We start from the raw sequence: 19,518 nt of genomic DNA on the forward strand, positions 1-19,518 counted from the left end.
AAATGACAGCACGTAATAAAGAAGCGTACTTAGACCGCAACTTTGTGGCAATAACCACGTATTCATTAATCATGTACTGACTCGTTATCTTTACCACCAAGATGTTCTGAAGGAATTTTATTCCTTTTGCTGCATAATTTGTTTCCAAGCAACGCATCTTCGTTGCGCAAATGTGCCTGATGCAGTGGGCCTGATGCTACGCCTAGTGCATGATATGGTCATTCGACATTCGATCGTCCATTCTATACGAATGCTTAAGTAAACGCGTTATTTCCTACCTGTAGAACAAAACAGCGGGTGTCATGCAACCTAATTCCGTTGGGCGGTACGCAAACTATCACGCCAAGTGGTCGTAACGCTTTTCAATGCGATTTCAGGCTACAGCATTACATGACCGCGTGAGGCAGCTTATTTAATAGTGCTGCTTGACTGTAAACCCTCAAATATATTACCTTCTTAACTACCACCACGTAATTATGTATTTCTATAGTATTGTTGCCCACATAAAGCGCCTATTCTGTCTAGGCAGATCGCTCATACACACGTGCCAGCAACGCGTATCTCGGAGTGAGCGTCGGAATGGCGGACGCCGTAATACAGACGCCGCGGTTGTCTCCACCCTGCACGGACAGGCAGGCAACAAGGGCATCGAGGCATCCTACAACCGATAGTATCTTACGCCAATCTTTAAAGTACCATGTAGGTAGCGTTCCAGCATGCACAGAGACATCATGTGAAGTGTACGCGATGCTTTATTTACCGGGACTGTAAACCCACCAATGCCTCTCTCCACAACCCTAAAGTAGAGGAAGTGTTTTCAACAACAACACCCCTTCGCGAAGCCATCGCTGCCCCTCCTGTAGAACGCTCTACCCCTTAATTAATCCACAGTGGTATACGCACAACACGAAGGAAAACCTTACGATCCCTTTCATATAGTGCAAGATAGCGCCACGAGACGCTTGGCGCGTCGCATGGCGCGTCGAACCCAGGTCGGCTGCAGAAAGGAGGAGAGCGTTGCACGTTGTGTAAAACTATACACGGCAAACGTGAGACACAAGCTTAGGACGAAGTTCACGCACAACCGAGCATATACTCTATGCTGTCATACCTGCGCTGGAGAGTGCTACGGTGCAACAGCTGCGCGAAAGGACGACGCTTCAGCGTTTCACGTCGACTTAAGCATCAGAACGGCGCGACACCGAGTATGACGGGCATCGACAGTGACACAAGAATAACGGGTCGCGCCGTCGAGAACGCTTCGCATAACATTGATTCTTACACACGTTGTGAGATCTGCATATATTTTTTTTAAATTTAAAAATTGTCAGTTCCACCCGAATGAAATATATAAGCACTGACGGCGATAGCAAGGTATATAGCGTTGCGCTTGAACACCTTGAACGGTGTTCTCTTTTAAGTATATATGTGCGCGGGAGAGACATGTTGGCGCGACGCAGCACTCAGGGCAGATCCTGCTGGGTGGATCGGACACCACTTTCGCAGACGACGCAGACTTCGCAGACGACGAGTGCCCGTGTAGTGGAAGCATAAAAGTGCCACCAGTGGCGTTTCAGACGTCGCTAGTCGATGGTGCTTGAGATGAGACCGACAGGAAACCGTCGGCGTTATACTCAACACCCAACAGGACACAAACACACACACACACACACACACACACACACACACACACACACACACACACACACACACACACACACACACACACACACACACACACACACACACACACACGCACGCACACACACACACACGCACGCACACACGCACGCACACATACACACACACACACACACACAAACACACACATCTTGAGGCCATCTAACCATTCCCCTCGCGTTTCCCCGCATGCGCCGTCAATATCGAGGCAGCACGACGGCGGTGGCGGCGACGACGACGTGAACGCATTATCTCGAGCGTTGGTATAATTGCTATCGCAATGAAAAAAGATGCACTAACGTACTCTGTGCACTGTCCGCTACATCGCGGTATGAGAACAGCTGGTTCTCGTACTTTCTGCAGTGTCGTTTCCATCATTATATCAAGCCGAAGAGACTCCTCGAAGACATCAGTCATTGTTTCGGCAGTGTTAGCCCTGCAGGTTTGCACGTCATCGTCGACGCTAGCGTAGCTGTATGTCCACAGGTATACGCTGTTTGCATCTCGTGTAGCAAGACTCCTTCAAGACTGTCGACGTTGGCCTTTCGCTGAGCCCTGTAGCAATGGCGTCAATAGCAGCTGCAGAAGCTCTGCTTAACCGAACTAGAGGTTTCTTGTTAAGTGCGTGCCTTTCATTTTTCTTTATATTTGTTTGGGGATATGCGAAACTAACCAAATTATCACACGACGCAATTTGTGGTGTGTCGCGAGCACGCCGGATAAAGCAGCCAGAGGCGAGAGGCCGAGACAAAGGCCGGCGCGGCGCGGGTTCGCCCAGCACAAATGATCAAGCCACCCAAAACGGAGAGTGTATTGCGTTAGAGTTAGGTCACTGATGAGGTCAATGCATGTGGTGATGGTGATAGCTGCATGCACACACGAAAAGGAGCTAGGACAGGTTTCGAAATTAAAACCGCATTTACAACAAAGGCAAACGTATTATAAGACACTATACGTCATTCAAGTATATATATATAATTGGTGACAATGATCTTCATCTTTTTCCACCGGCAGCGCGAGCTCCTCGTAGCACGTGCTATATTTTCGAACGCGCCGGCCTGAACATTGCCAGCTACGTCCACGTCATAGCCTGTCCACACGTCAGCAGTACCTGCCAGTGGTATAACACGGCTGCCAGCAACTCCCGAAGGACCAAGGGAAACGACAAGCAAGAACACGACTTTCTTTCACGGGCGAGCTGTAGCCACCGCTGTTCAAGAGGTGGGAAGATACAGGCGAAAGTATGGAAGAAACTCAGTTCTCTGCCAGAGAAGAGGATTCCGACATTGAGGATCTGCGACCTTCGCTCGACTGGGCCAAGCTGCTTGCCAAGAACGAAAAGAAAAGGACGCGCCGAGCAGACTTCCCACCAGTCAGGAAGAACTTTTACGCCGAGTATCCCGAAATTACATGCGTGATAGCCGAAAAGGTGGGTGAATTCAAGTCAGCCGGCAACCATGTATTCAACTATCCTGGGGCCCAGGAACGTCCACGACCTTCGCATGACTGGGCCAAGCTGCTTGCGAAAAGCGATGAAGTAAGGACGCGCTGGCCAGATTCTCCACCTGTAAGGAAAGATTTCTACACCGAGGATCCCAATGTTGCATACGGGATAGCCGAGAAGGTGGGTGAATTCGCCAGCCGGCAACCACGTCTTCATCAATTATCCGGGTGCCCAGGAACGTCCACAACCTTCGCTCGACGGGGCCAAGCTGCTTGCGAAGAGCGATGAAGAAGTATACGGACGCGCTGGGCAGATTTCCCACCTGTAAGGAAAGATTTCTACATCGAGGATCCCAAAGAGGGGGTCTATAAATTCAGGTTGTCCGACAGCAATGTATTTGTCAAGCATATTACAGCAATTTACTTGTCAACTAAATAGTCACCGCGATTCCTGGCCGGCTCAGCGACCTATAGCCTTGAAGCTAACCGCATGGGTTTTGACATGGACATTTAGTTGGAGAACAAGAAAGTCACGTTGGACATTATAAGCTGTTCTGCCAGACAGCGACGACAAGTTCCACTTGGCAAGAGGGTGTGTGCGCGTCCTCTTCTAAGAGTTACATGAACCATTCATTCCACTTGTTAAAGGGATCGGCGCTTAGCACCGCATACTGCAATCTATAGAAAATTATTTCGCTTGCATGCGAGTCCTCACTGCATACATGTTCGTTTCCTGCGCTTGCTCACCATTATTATTTTAGCGTATTAATTGTGTTCCTTTCATATAATTGTGTGCGTTTTTGGTACATATACGTGCTATTTATTGCCTTTTGTATATTTTGCTCTGTAGTGTCAAAGGCACCGCGCACGGTTATGTAAATAATAACATAATAAAGAAAAACTGGAGCAGCTTATTTCTTTGGTCCCATGCATGCAGTGTGAAGCATTTTTTTATATTAAGCACAAACACTACGGGGGATCCTATCATCATCATCGCCTGATGTATCAGTTTCAAATCGCACAGCCAGCAAGCGTTCCCTCGGAGTAACGGGAGCCAGTTAATCTCGTGCGCCATACTTTTGTGTACTGCGAGCACGAGAAGCGATTGTATAGGCGCCTGAAAAACGTCATGACCGTCATGTTATGAGCACTATATCTCTGGACTGGGGTACGCACTCGCTGTGTATGCGTCGGTGCTGCACTCCGCCCATCGAGCACACCGCAAGGCTTATACTGCGTTCCGTACATCGCAGTCAACGCTGGTGAGGCTATATATAGAGACTTCTTGTGGTTGCTTCGTTCGCACTTATATATAGTTCGATGTTTTTTGACCGCAATTGTGCGCAACTGCCTTTTATATATGCTCTGTATTGAATGAAGCAAGTTTTAATCTTTAGAAACAAACACATTGTGGTATACGGTTGCGAATGCGTTGTTCTAGATCACATTTATTTTTGTTGTTCTTTTCGCTGTCGGCGCGCTGCGAAGCATGGCCGGAACGCGCGGAGTGAAAACGTTTCTTGACCGAACTTCTTGCGCAGCTTCCACAGCGTTCACTGCTATGTATGGAACGGAAGGCCCCAAGCCGCGTTGCGTTGATTGCCCTTGGGTTGGAAGAAACATCAAATATTTAGAATTGGGACAAGAGCAGCGTTGGGTGGCGAGCTCGGTATACGCCGCAGCTGTGAAAATGGAAGACGCTTCCAAGCGAAAAAACAAGAAGAGTATTTTTTTACAAGTGAAACCTAAAGCCATTCATTTTCTAAAAGAAAAAGGAAGGCTCTAAATCAAGCTTGTAATAAAAATAATGACTATGTTAATATTTTTGCGACGTATTTCTGCCCTTTCCAAGCCAGTGGGGGCGGGGTGGGGTTGGGGATGTAGGGGGACGCCGACCCGGCCTCAGCTAGCGTCGTCTTGCGTTGCTCTGCCTCTCTTGCCTCTAAATATGCCGAAAGTCACCCGGAACACGGCAAGTTTGCTCTGCAACCAACTGCTGTATGCCGATTTAACCTCAATGAGTACATCATGTCATCATCAAGTTGGAGTGAAACGCGACCGCGCATACGGAGCTTCGTGATGATGATTTCATGGCGCCTCACACACACACACACACACACACACACACACACACACACACACACACACACACACACACCGCAGGAGGGACAACACCTAGGGTTTCCCTACCTGCCGCTGAAATGTAGCATGAGAAGCTCCAGAATAATTTTTTAGCGTTAATTGTGCGATTGAGGCTACCCGGCCGAGAGCTTTACGTGCGAAGAAGACCGGGAGGGCGATCCTATAAGTCCTTCGCATTAAAAATGCGCACTGCACTGGTAAGATAACACGGAGTTGCCAGGTGTGCACCTCTGGAACGCTGATCATCATCATCATCATCATCATCATCATTATTTATTATGCCCTTATAGGTCCCTGCTTGGGTATTACATAATGGGCGTTGGGGGGGATTACATGTTTTGAATACACTAAAATTGGTCAGTGATACAAAATAAAGGAAAAAACAACACGTAAGAAGTCATCCAATGAATGAACATGCGCAATATGATGGACAAAAAGAGGCACCTTAATTAAAACTGGTGAAGTTTGTGTGGTAGTATGCCTAGCAAGCTACTCGAGATGAAAACGGCGATATGACACGCACAGCGCATGGTGCATGCACATAATACGCGCAATTTATCGTAGCACCATTTATCGTAGCACCTGATGAACTGCAGTCGTTTAGCGTATTCTTGATGATCTACGCAATAAAGAATTCTGCTAGATTCTTTGTTAATTATTGTTACAGCGCTAGCCCCAAAACAGCTATTCCTCATGTTCGTAATGTCTTTGCAGCACAATTTAAGTGCTTCGCCGCGGTACGCTTGTGTTCGTGGTGAAACAAACTTGTGAATTCAGATTCTGGCAGGCACGTGTGAATTAAGGGGGGGCTCGTGTGGGAGAAATGAAACATACATGTGAGACGCGTCCGAGCTGCGGCGACGCTGAAGAGTGGTTGTATATAGCCCATCATAACCTTAAACGTGAACAAGGCGTTGCCATGCTTTTCAGTATCCAGTATCACAGTATCCAGTACCACAGTATCCAGTACCACAGTATCCAGTACCACAGTATCCTCTGTGTTTCGCGCAATATGCGCGACATGCGAAATATCGTTCAGGTCGGTGCAAAAGATCCGCTGCCTTCCGAGTCGCAGTTAGCAATCAGCTCCATTCCGCTGCCGCTTCCAGTCCAACCGACAATCCCAATCTCTTTTAGCACACGCACACAATTAAGGCCTTCAAGACAATGCGAGACTAGGGAATTTCGTGCCGTTACAACACACTAGTTGCATCGATGCATATTAGCCGGTATAAAGCTATCAATTATGAAAGGTAGCTACCAATTTGCACCGAAGCAGCGGTTACTAGCGCAATATGTGTTCTAACCTGTAGCTTCTGATACGTGGCAATCAAATGCTTGCGTTGAATAGATATGCACGTGATACTTTTCCGACTTCAGCCGAATCACAAAGACAAATAAAAAATTTTAATGACAAATCAGATGTACCATTTTATATTACTTCATAGTGTAGAATAATATGCGAACAGTAGCATAGATACCCGCGGCTGCGTTGGATGTCATGGTGGCAACACATCGAGACGATGGAATTAGAGACGGAGCGGGCTCGGAATCGGTATTTAGCCAACGTCTGAATTTCCCACTTCTATTGCCTGATGCGCTAATGAGCCCACGATCGCGTGCAAACGTTCGTGCGTAAGCGATAAACAACGGCTCATCGCATGCATGCTTTCGACACCCATATAAGCTTTTCGCAAAGGAACTCCGGTCCTTGTACCGGCCGGGTCGTCGTGGCGCCGACTGCGCAGGCGTTACGGCGTTGGCAGTGCGCGTATACGTATAAGTGCGAAGACGAGACGAGCCGAGGCTAGCCGTGGCCGTCGGGGCCCCCACAACGCCTGTGCGCCCGCTGCGGCAGCCATGCATCTATACGCGCGCCCGGTTACTCTTCGCGCCCTGGCAGCCAGGAAGAGACCACACACCGGCGGGGTCAAACATTCCGCGGGACGCCGCAGCCGGCGCGAGCTCGCAATATGCGCGTGTGCGTGCGTGCGCGTCCGCGTACGACCGTAGAAGGCGCGCACGAACACTCACGCCGACAGACAGACGCGCGTCATTTTTCAGGAGCGCCAGAAGCGATCGCGAGAGCTCACACGGGGGTCGGCGGCTGCGCGGCCAAACTGCAGAACTCTCCGCGCGCCGCGCGTTTTCTCGTTCCTTTCTCGCGCTGCCTGAGAAGTGGCGGTGTCTGGCTGTCGTTATTAATGGTTCTCCCGCAACGATGCCGTTGCTGCCACCCTTGCGCGGCGTTTCTTTCTCGCGCGCGCGCGCGTGTGTTTCTCGTATATATACAGGCGCGATAGCCTCCCCCTGCGCACGTATAAAAGAGCGCGAAAGGCGTAGAGACCATGCATGAAAACCACATAAGCCTCGCTCGGATTAAACCCCAGTTATATGGGAGATCACAGTGTCTGACTGCCGCCGCAGCCCCTCGAGAGGAGCGGAAGTCTCGACGTGCTGCGCAATTTCTCAAATGGCAAAACGCCGGTTTAATGCGGGAGCAAGGTCCGAACAGATGAGCGCGGCCGAAGACCTCCAAAGGTGGTCGCGCGGATCTGTTAGTGTTTTAATCGTTCTAAGGATACATAATTTTGCACCTACTGCTTTCTGACTCGTGCGTTCTACTGCTTTCTGAATGCGTTCGCACTCTTAGGGCACATCTCGCACGTTCCTGTTGGCTATGTATGTATGTATGTATGTATGTATGTATGTATGTATGTATGTATGTATGTATGTATGTATGTATGTATGTATGTATGTATGTATGTATGTATGTATGTATGTATGTATGTATGTATGTATGTATGTATGTATGTATGTATGTATGTATGTATGTATGTATGTATGTATGTATGTGTAACTGTTTCCCGCCTACCTGCATGGGCCACTCAGTGTGTGGCAATGTGTACATTTGTGCCACTCTTCAACGAACCTCTTTCATACGGACACGGGTCACTGCAGGTAAAATGCGGGACTAGTAGATATATACCTCTGTTCTTAAAAACTCTGACGCCGACGTGGAGCACAACGTATGTCACTCGGTCTGCGTTGGTATTCAATGAACCTCTTTGATGCCAAAGTGGAGCACTGGGTACGAACCAGTATTAGGTGTGTGCCGCTCTGCAATGAACGTCTTTGACGCCAACTTGGGTAACTATGTGCCACGGCTCTACAATGACGAAAAAGATCCGATGCTGAGCAGAATCGAGCCCACGTCACATGGGTTCCTCAAGGACAACAACCCAGCGCACTAGCATGACTGAAGCTCCACCACGGCACATACCCGGCACTGGGTATGTGCCGCTTTTCAATGACTCTCTCGCCAACTTGGCTCACTGAGTGTGTGTCACTGAGTGCGTGGCAAGTGACAGAAAAAAAATTGTCAGCATTTTTAGGCACCGGCGCGCCATGCTCCTCGTCTCAAAAGCCACGCGCGGACTTTTCGGCAGTGGCACTATAGCGTGTCCTGAAAGAAGCGCGAGAGAGCAGCCATGGTTGCCGCATGACGCATTTTTCATCTTTCGCACCCACCGGCGAACCATGCATTTCGGAGCTCACGCGCAGGCTTCGCGGCGGCGGCGCTAGATGGCGCCGAGTGTTTTTAGCGAAGCGCGAAAGGGGAGTCCCGCTGCAGTGTATGCTTCATACACAACTCGCCAATTACGCGTGTATTCGCGGGCTTCTTTCACGAACGGAAAAACACATTTATGCAGCACGTATCGTGCAACAAAGAAAGCTGTACCATCAGTTTTTTATGTCACTCTACAATTTCCTCATTGACACTTCTTTTCTAGTTATAATCTTTGAAAAGTTGTGTGATTAGTTAAGACTAATTATGCAATTAGGCGAAATGCAAAAAAATAATCTCTATTTCCAAGCGATGGCAGCAGGATTACCTTGGTTCTGTCCAGGTATACGTGGCATTTGTATATCTGGAAATCTTAGTGCATGATATTGGGACACCCTGTATACAGTGGCTATCCTTGATTTTCCTTCGGCCAGCCAACGTGTATATAGCACAGGCTTGACGTATAAGTGGTTGACGAAAGCACCATAATATGTCGATCGCTGTATACCTGCGCTATATCTGCTGCCATGCTTGTCCGAAGTGCCTCCGTATTCCGCAAAATACCGGCTATAACTCTTCATCGTCTGTGCACGAAATTCTACGACAGCAACAAAGGTAGCAGCTGTGGTGATTATTTAAAAGCACGGATCTGACAGGAAGGGAAACAGATTTCCCTCACACAACGCGCTCAAAACTGTGAATCCTCAGGTCTACGTGCGCGCGATTGCCCAGAGCACGAGTTCGTTACCCGATTCGGCTGCCCATCGCGCGCCCACTCCAGCGTCGCAGCCGCAGCAGGAGTAGCAACAACAACAACGACGACGACGACGAAATGAGTACAAAAGAAGGTTAATCACTCAATCTCGACAGCAACAGTTTGACGAATGATGTTTGCTTATACGCACTGTGTACCGCACCCTCGTCTCATCCTCGCATCCGCAGAGAGCGCGCGAGCCTCGTCGGAGTTCTGTTGCGGGACGGCGGAAACGGGCAACAACCATTTACACCTGATGTGACGCGCTTTCTGCGGGCTCACGCCCCGCCACGCCCACCCACATGCGCGCGCGCGCCTCGCTTTGAAGACGCCCACGGACTCTCGTAATGGTATAAATACGCACCCGGGACCGCGTGCGCTGTGCGCGTATATGGTGCACGTATACGTATGTGCACGTTTGTGCGTGTACGTGCTCTGCGGTCATTTTTCAATCAAGAGTCGCTCGCGACTTCGTTTACTCTTTTGCTGCGAGGTCGGCACACATAATGCCTTGTCCGTCCGAGCTAAGGGGGAGGGAGGGGGGGAAGAAAGGTATCGGAGGCGGCTTTCGTTGCTGAATGCGAACGATTTTCTTTGTTGATATTTGCCGCCTTTTTGTCTCCAGGCGCTCCGCCAATAACGGGTCACAGCGGGAATTCCCACCTCCGAGAGTGCCGAAATGAGTGATGACCGATACTCTGAGGAATTAGCGGCAGCACGGGTGCATGCGTTGCTGTTTAGTTCTAGTGTTTATGGCAGCTTTGAGCGGAGCGATGACTTTTGGAGGATTGGCTCTAGAATACGCTAGGAATTGGAGCAGACGGACACTGCTCGCTAGCAGGACACTTTCGGTGTTGGGAATTTGGTGCTGCGGACACAATGTGAAGGATAGAGGCTCTTGAAAGAAAATGATGGCTCGTCCGTACGGTGAGAGCGCACGGAACTTTGATATGCTGCCGCCACGTTCTCAGAAATTTACGTTGCGTGAATAGAGTGTCCCGTCATGAACGACGTTTGGAAAGTTGTGTATATATACAGGGTGTCCCAACTATCATGCGAATTTGCAAGATATACAAATGCCACGTATACCTGGACAGAACCAAGGTAATGTTGTTCGCCGTCGCTTGGAGATACTCATATAGTTCTTTTTCTCATTCCGCGAAATTGGATAGTTAGTCTTAATTAATTAATCAGCTTCTCAAACATTTTAATTACATGAAAAGTGTCAATGAGGAAATTGTAGAGCAACATGTAAAACTACCGTGATACAGCTTTCTGTTGCTCAATACGACATAAAAGTGTTTTTCCGAGCGTGAAAGAAGCGCGCGAATACACGCAAGGTGTCACGAGCTGCCAGTCGCGCGGCAATTCTGCGTGTATTCGCGGCCTTCAGTCACGCGGGATTCTTCAGGTTGTTAGGAGTGTTAGCCAGAGCCACTCAGAGCCAATGTGGACGGATATATATATATATATATATATATATATATATATATATAGTTTACCTAGCTGCCTTTCTTTTTATTCTCTCTCTAGAGACAACGACTAGAAAAACGCCTCGGTTCTTTCTTTTTTCACTTTTATTCCCCTTCTACCATCCCTTAAGGCACGGTGGAGGAATCAACATTGAGTGAGATAGTCCAGTTTTTTATATTCCTTGGCCTGGTTGCTCCCGCATTTGTCCGCACGAATAAGCCAAGCAAGTATTTACTGAGGCAGTTAACGTGCCTTTCTCTCTCTCAATACCCACCTTATGCACGTATGCCCATCCAGGTGTGCCGCGACGACTCGCCACCGATGACAGCCGCAGGCGGACGAGTAGACCAAAATCGCCGGGTGCAGTTTAACCCGACAAAGTACAACGTATAAATTTAATGCACTGGTCTCGTACCTGAAAAGTTGGGTTTGGAACACGAGAGACTTTAACGCAAAGCACATATTATCGTTCTTATTCTCTGGAGCGAAGTTTGAGCTCTGGACAGTTCTTATATCACCAACTACAAATCATTTATTTACTACACTAATTAATTTATAACACAAACAACTTCTAGTCATTTTTTTTTGTACGAACGGACTTTGTCTAGAAACAAAATTATTCTTGATGTGGATTGGTGCTTGGGCTTTCTGGAGCTAAATGCATGACTTCCCTTCAAGAATTTTTATCAACCCTATACAGTGTTCACCGCAACAGATTTGTCACAGTGAAAAATCGTTAGCGGTCAGAATATTGAATGTCTAACTCCAACAAACGAGAGAAGAAGGGGAACCGAGGGGCTCAATTTTGTTAATCGTGACCACATAATGCCAGCAGTCAATGAAGCCAAAAAAGCACACTTCTGTAGGGCGAAATACTGCTTTTGAGGCGTTATAGTCACGTCTACGCAAGACCTTACTGATTCCATATGAAGGACCTTGAAGGTCACGCACTTACCAAATACCACTTACTGCCTTATATTGTGGCATCGACCGTGTCGTGTCCAATTGTGGTTAATTCGAATTGCCGGTGTGCAGCCAAGGAAGTTAGGCAGTCCAGGCTGACATGCACAACGCGCGCGCGTATTCTTTGTCCATTTTATTTCTTCACCTGGCCTGCCTATAGAAGGCCTGCGCGCTCTAAGCCGTGACGTCACGCGAGAAGGCCAAGAGCCCAATCATTTCAATACGGGAAGGCAGGCGCTCTTTAGCGTGATGGTATTGATTTAAAGGAATGCTTTTTGACGGGAGGACCACCCTTCCTAGATGCTGTGAGGGACGGAACGCAGAGGCCTTCAGCGTATCAAGGAAGTGCTGTTAGAGGCCACTACGGCATCGCATTCTTGCTCCACGAGTGCTCCAAATATTTTCTGGGTAAGGGAGACCTCCCTTACCTAGAAAATATTTAGGTAAGTCTCCCTTTCTTTCTATCTCCACCTTCTACTCTGTTTCTCTTTTTATCCCTCTTAACCCTTCCCCCTGCGCAGGGTAGCCAACCGGAACTACCTCTGGTTAACCTCCCTGCCTTTCTCTGCATTATTTTCTCTCTCTCTCTTCTAGGTAAGGAAGAAACGTGCTCGCCTCACAGCGTTTCTTATTTTCATCTTCGTTTTTTGTCTCAGAATGATTCAACGATTCTTCGCGTACTAAGCCGGAGGCCAGGCTCGCGCAAGCACTTCACACTTCATCCATCACGCGGCCCGTTTCGCCGGCTTCGGTGCATGACTTCACGCTGCGGAGTAGCGTACCCCATCACGTGGCCGCGCGCACGCGGCCGCGAGAAGGCCCGCACGAGGCACCGTACCCGCACGAGTCAAGCGCGGCGCGGATAGACAGAAGCCAAGCCGAGCCGGCGGCAGTAATCTCACTTCAACGGAGGTCGACCACACCTGGGACGCCCGCCTCGGGTGGGCCTCAGTCCGCCGCCGCTCGACGGCTGTCTTCAAGCCACGGAGCAGTGGAAACACCGCCCCATTAATCTTTCGCCCATCGCGTCGAGCAGTTCGCGCCGGTAGTTCGGTGCAGTCGATGGAACGCGTACAGTCTGCGGTCAAAGTAGCGAGGGAGAAATTCCAAGCCGCTCGATACGTGGAAGCTGCGAGTGAGATGGGCTCGCCGGTCTGCAACTCCTGCCCTGCCGGAGTTTCGGGTTATCAGCATTGCCATGTTGAAAACGCTCGGTTCTAATAAAGGGCAATGACATAAAATAAGTCTATCTAGAACGGTAGGCCACGCTTTCTTTATTGGCAATGCCTTTCACCGGGAGCGAAGGCTTGGCGAGTCACAAGTGGTGAGTGGGCAAAAGCTCACTTGGAAGGAATTCATGGATGAGATGAATGAAAGCTTATTTCAAACGGCTTGTCGTGCAGTCAGACGTGTATACACGTCTGAGTGACGCTGTAGTGGAGTGTCCCTGATGTACCATGTATGTACTTGCAGTTCCTTCACGTGCACCCGGAGCACGTATACGCAGTCGTTTCAGCACGCTGCTCCGATAGGAATGCCGCCACTGGCAATCGAACCTGTGACCTCGTTCTCGGCAACAGAACGCAGTAGCCATGCACTGAGCCACCACGGCGGTTCTTCAGAGAAGAGCTCGCCAGACTAATTATCCGGTCGAAAACTCACTGGACAGAGAGAGGAAATACAGGAAGAGGAAAGGCGCAGAGATTGCCAGATTCGAGTTGCCGGTTTCCTACCCTGCTCTGGGACGGGGAAGTAGTGGTTGCAAAGAGAGAGAGAGAGAGACACAGAGAGAGAGGGAGAGAGGGAGATAAACAAAGCAACAGGAATATCCTCATTGGGCAAAATACCACTGCACCTTTAAGCCGGACAGAAGCTCACCTGAGGAATGTATAATACGCCGCAGGAATTCACAAGCGGAAACGTTAAATTTTTGAAGCACGGCCTAGGTAATTTAAGTTAGGTTACGTTAAATTAGGTTACGTTACATAAAGTTTTGCACATATGTGCAGTCAGCTTTCGTTCTGTTAAATTTAGTACGGTGCGCTCATTTCTGGGCACGAACGCAATAATAATTGCGTTGAGCAATTATTATACCAGCTTCTGTCACGAATTAAAAGTTGTAAGCTTTGGTCCTGCATTCGGCACAAGTATAACGTGAAGGCTAAAGAGTGGTGAGGCCACCATGAACGTCCAGCTTCACACACGTAAACTCCTTTCCCCTCGATGCAAAGAACGCTTGCACTGGCTTCAGGTGGAAAACGAACCCGCGAGCGGATGCACATGCTAGCTAGATCTGATGGACAGCAAAACAAACGTGATTGAATTTGCATGGCACATAAATGCACACCTGCATCACTATTTACTGTCTGAACTGGCAAAGATGATCGCACCTCAGTGAACACCCGTGAGCGCGAAATAATGTGACGTTGTATATAGTGGCAGGGAAAAACCAGACAGCACCATAACTGATAATGACCTAAACTAATTCTTTGTTGAGCGAATTTCTGCCCGAAAAAAGGCTACTAACATTCAAGCACAACGAAAACGGCAAGCACAGTCGTCTATCGTCAAAATCTGATCGACGAGTCAGACTTGTCGGCTATTTATATATGAGTCGACTAAGATTCCGGTAGATTCCAGAGTAATCGCTGGTACAACACAATTCTCGTCCCGCATGCAGTCTGATAGCGCAACGTTCGGCGCCAACATACACAACAGACAGAACCGGCTACAACATGACTTAGCATCCAGCGTAATTAATCGCTGGTAGTCGCGTGTATTCTAGTACTTACAACGCTATTCGCGTCGCGCATGCAGTCTGATTGCACAAAGTTCATAGAAAACATAGTTTATGTGAGGTAAGTAAAAGTAAACATAGGTTAGTGGGAAAGAAAAGTAAAAAAGGAACTGATAAAACTAGCGATAATATTTGAGAAACTTTCTATATGCACGGCGTTCTACGCAACTTGCGGCAAAATTTAAAAATTGGCGAGTGCTACGTAGCTGAACGGAACCAACTGAGGTAATGTTTTTCGCCGTCGCCTGGAGCAAGTTATACTTTTTGTATGTTGCCTAATCAAACAAGTCATTATTGATTAATCAACTTCATTAAATATCATATTCAGAGTAAAAGTGCCATGAGAGAATTGTATACCGTCCCGAAAATTCCCGACCCCGCTTCCTGTTGCTAAATACATGCTACGCAAATGTTTTATTCCAAGCCTGAAAGAAGCCCTTAAAAATACAAAGCGCCGCGCGACTATAGACGCGAGGCAGTTTTCGCGGGCTTTCGTGGTCCAGCTGGGAAGCTGGACCTCAGGCCGACTCACTTCCGCTGTTATTCACGACCCTACCACTGATTAAGCGACGTCCATCCGAAAATTGGAGAGCAACGTGAAGAACTCCGGATACAGCTTTCCATTGCTCAATAGGTGCTACATAAAAGTGCTTTTCCGAGCATGAAAGAAGCCTGCGATTACACGCAAAGTGCGTCTATGGCCAGTCGCGGGGCGATTTTGTGTGTATTCGCAGTCTTCTTTCACGCTCGGAAAAACTTTTATGTAGCACGTCTGGAGCAACGGAAAGCTGTTTCGGGAGTTTTTCATGCCGCTCGACAATATTCTCATTGACAATTTTCATCCAATTATAATATTTCAGAAGCTTATTAGAATTAAGACTAATTATGTAATTTCGCGGAATGAAAAAAATAATCTGAGTATCTCCAAGCGACGGCAAACAACATTACTATATATACTGCGCAACATACGAAGGAAGAAACAAGCGCGAGCCGGCCAGATAAAGGAACAGAGCGCTCTGTTCGTTTATCTGGCCGGCTCGGCTTGTTTCTTCCTTTGTATGTATGTTGCGCTGTACCAGTTCAAGAATGGAATACCAACTCGCCCAATCCTCAACCCTAGTAAACAGCATTATCTTGGTTCTGTCCAGCTACGTGGTATTCGCATATCTTTCATGTTTGGTTCAAGTTACGTGGGACAAACCATGTAGTTCTTAAGTGCAGTGTGCTTGACATAGCACGAAAGAGCCACGTAAGTGTGGAGTAAGCGCGGTGTAAGTGTAGTCTTCAGAATAAACTCGATCAGGTTTTCTCCGCCGCTTTTCGTTTATCCCCCACCTCAGTGCTGAGGTTTAGGTCACGTGCGGGGGCTAGCTGAGTTGAACTACTTGCAAAAAACAATGCCAGGTTTGTCTTCTCTAGCTCCTAGTTTGGCTCCATATTGATTGGAACCGAGCGTTCGGTGTCAGCGTTAAAACTCTTCGAAGGAACAACCCATATCTAAGTACCCCACAAGCGCGCGAGAACGTCGGCGACAAAGAACCAGATAATTTCCAATCTTATCGAAACGAACCAATTAACGTGCGCGACTGTCAAAACTTCTAAGTGCACTGACGCGTCTCTGCTGCACGCAACTATAGCCAGGTTAGTATCAGACCGCCCCGAACGGAAACGATACGTGCGTGTCTGCAGCAGATGAAACGGCGACGGTTTGAGTTCGTGGCCGATGCTTGTCGCACTCTCTCCAAGCACACACACACAGTCTTCGGAGTGCAAACACCGTCACACATGCAGGGGGTGGAAACGTTCGGTTCAAGAAACGCTACCGCTCGGTTGGCGCATACACGTGTTTCCGGACGACTTCCGAAGGCAACTATGTGGGAGGGGCGTTGCAGTGTTTGCCGTACGTGATGACGGGCCGTAAAATTGGCTTTGGAGCTGCCCCCGAAGCTTTCGCGTCGGTCTTCCCTTCGTCGCAAGCCAGGTATGCGAACCATATTCGCAGCCAGCCGCTCCCCATGCAATATAGTCTGAATGAAACGCGGGATCGAGGCATTTTGAAGGAATCCTATATCTGGCCGGGAGAGGTAAAACGGAGCGCCGAATGAGTTCAATAGGGTGAAAAGCTTTGTTCGCAACTGTGAAAAACTGCTACCACATACTTATACGGCGGAACAGCCGAAACGTTTGAACGTCTGGTGCCTGATCGGTTCCTCTGATCTTCTTGTTGCGGTGCATGGTGTGTGTGCGTGCATGCCCGCACAATGTGGCTGTGCTTTTCTTTCTTTTTCAGTCGTACAGATTCTTAACGCCATTGAGGATAGCGCTGTTCCGTCTTTTTTCAGGGGCTTTCTGGAAGAGTTAGAAATTAGAAGCATGGTTGTTTAGGCTAGTCGGTTAGATACAGCAATGGGGGTCATAGCGCTGGAAGACGCGGACGAAAGCGAGACAACAAGGAGGAGCGCTAACTTTCAACTGAGTGTCTATTTCCAGAAAAATCGCACACCGAAAAGGCCCAATCACCGCACATGAAAACCAGCCCATCCAGGAGCGCAAATTTACGTTCCTGGAAGCGGCTCGTTTTCGTGTATGGTTATCCGTAGTACGTATTTGCAATGTTGTCTGGAGAAATATAGATATCTATAGGATGTGTGCGATGTCTAAAACATGATGTTCTGTATAGACATCTATGGGACATAAGTGGTTCACTGGGCTGGGGACACGTTGGTATACTGCATGGCCCACGCCCAGCAGGGCCTTTTATAGTGTCGCGGACGCTGTGTGACAGAATTAACGTTCTACGTGAATTGTCTGTCACGGGCATAACGTCTGCGCGACAATCGTCCCCTACACTAAAGCTCTAATATCTGGTGCATCGCGCGCACACGCACGTGCGCGCTCTCGCCGCACATGTGCAATGCGGGTCTTTTTCTAGGTCATGTGCCAGGTGCAAGTGACGTGTCGAACTATAGCTGAAGTTTTCGAAGTTGCGTCGAAAATACTCACAGTACGATGTATCCATGAGCTGCGGACATGACAGCTTCAGATTATAATTTGAACATGCGTGAAATTTTTTTTTTGTCATGAGGAAACTGAAATAACTCTGGGACGACAATTATGACCGTGTGTTGGCCAAAATAAGGTCCTTGGGACGTCTTGTTAAGGATGTCTCATGGACCTTCTGGATGTCCACTCATCTGCGAAACGGTGCACGCATATTGGGACTTATTCTGGATGTCTCATGGACGAAATGCTTTCTCTGAGTAGTTTTCCTCCGCCTTAACCTTTCTCTTTCTCCCATACTCTCGCCCGACTCCGCTGACCGCTGTAAAGGAGTTAGCTCCTCAAGCTAGGCACATCCGCCATGGTTGCTTGTATAAGTGGTTTTGGCGTTGCGCTGCTAAGCACGAGGTCGCGGGATCGTATCCTGGCCGCGGCGGCCGCATTACGATGGGGGCGAAATCCAAAAGCGCCCGTGTGCCATGCATCGGGTGCACGTACACGGATGATCGAAATGCCTCATAATCAGATAGTGATTTTGGCACGTAAAACCTCAGAAATATACACACAATTGCATCGCGATCACCAGCATTCTCCTTTCATCCTCTCTGCTTCATGCAATAGAAATAACCAAGTACTACTACTACGAGCACGTGCAGCGTCTTTCGTTGGTTTATATGCACAGAGGGAAAGAAAGCAGCTTGTTTACAAGCACGACTTCCTCCACACGCTTGTGATCTGCGCCATCTTAGCTGAATGATGGGCCGTACGCTGTATATATACATGTACCACGGTCTCTGAATTGCAATACGACACCGCACGGCATAATGAATATACGGCACGGTATATATTTCAGAATGCTTATATGTTACATTCACTTTTCCACAAATTTAGTAGCGCGGTCATTTAACATTTATTCCTATATGCACAGGAAATTGTGTACAACATTCAGTTAGATTAACCTTGGCACAACAGATATGCACCAGCTCCTCTTCCAATACTTAAAGATTAAATTCTGGGGTTTTATGTGCCAAAACCACGACTTGATTAATGGGGCACGACGCCGTAATGGGGGACTCCGGTTTAATTTTGACCACCAGGGAACCTTTAACGTGTCCCCGATGCACGGGACGCGGGCGTTATTTGCATTTCGCCTCTATCGAAAGGCGGCCGCCGCGATTCGCTCCTGCGACTTCGTGCTTAGCTGCGCGACACCGTAGCCGCTAAGCCCCCGTGGCGGATCTCCCCAATACTTAATTAAGCAGGATACATGTTTCGGAAATTAACAGCGCAAAACAGACGAGGACGAAGGAAAAGAAGAACACGACACTGGCGCTGGGGTGGCGCAGTGGCGTGTTCCTTTCCTTCGTCCTGTTTCGCGCTGTTAATTTCATAAACATGAATCACTACGAACTCGCCCAATTTCACTTTTAGTAAGCAGGATACATAATTGTAAGGGCATATTGGGTACCATTGGCGTATCCAGGAATCTTCTTCGGGGAGGGGGGGGAGGAGGGGCCAAGAGGACTGGACAGGTGGCATCTTGGTACGCCGAAACTTTGAGGGGCGGGGAGGGGGAGAAGCGTGCCCGGTGTGCCCCCTCCGGGCTACGTCCCTATGAGCATTACACTCAATATGTGTGCCAGGAGCAGACTTGTCCATTACCAGAAGGCGCGTGAACGATTAATGCATTTGGTGTGT

This window comes from Dermacentor albipictus, chromosome 2, assembly GCF_038994185.2.
Source record: "Dermacentor albipictus isolate Rhodes 1998 colony chromosome 2, USDA_Dalb.pri_finalv2, whole genome shotgun sequence".
NCBI lineage: Eukaryota > Metazoa > Arthropoda > Arachnida > Ixodida > Ixodidae > Dermacentor > Dermacentor albipictus.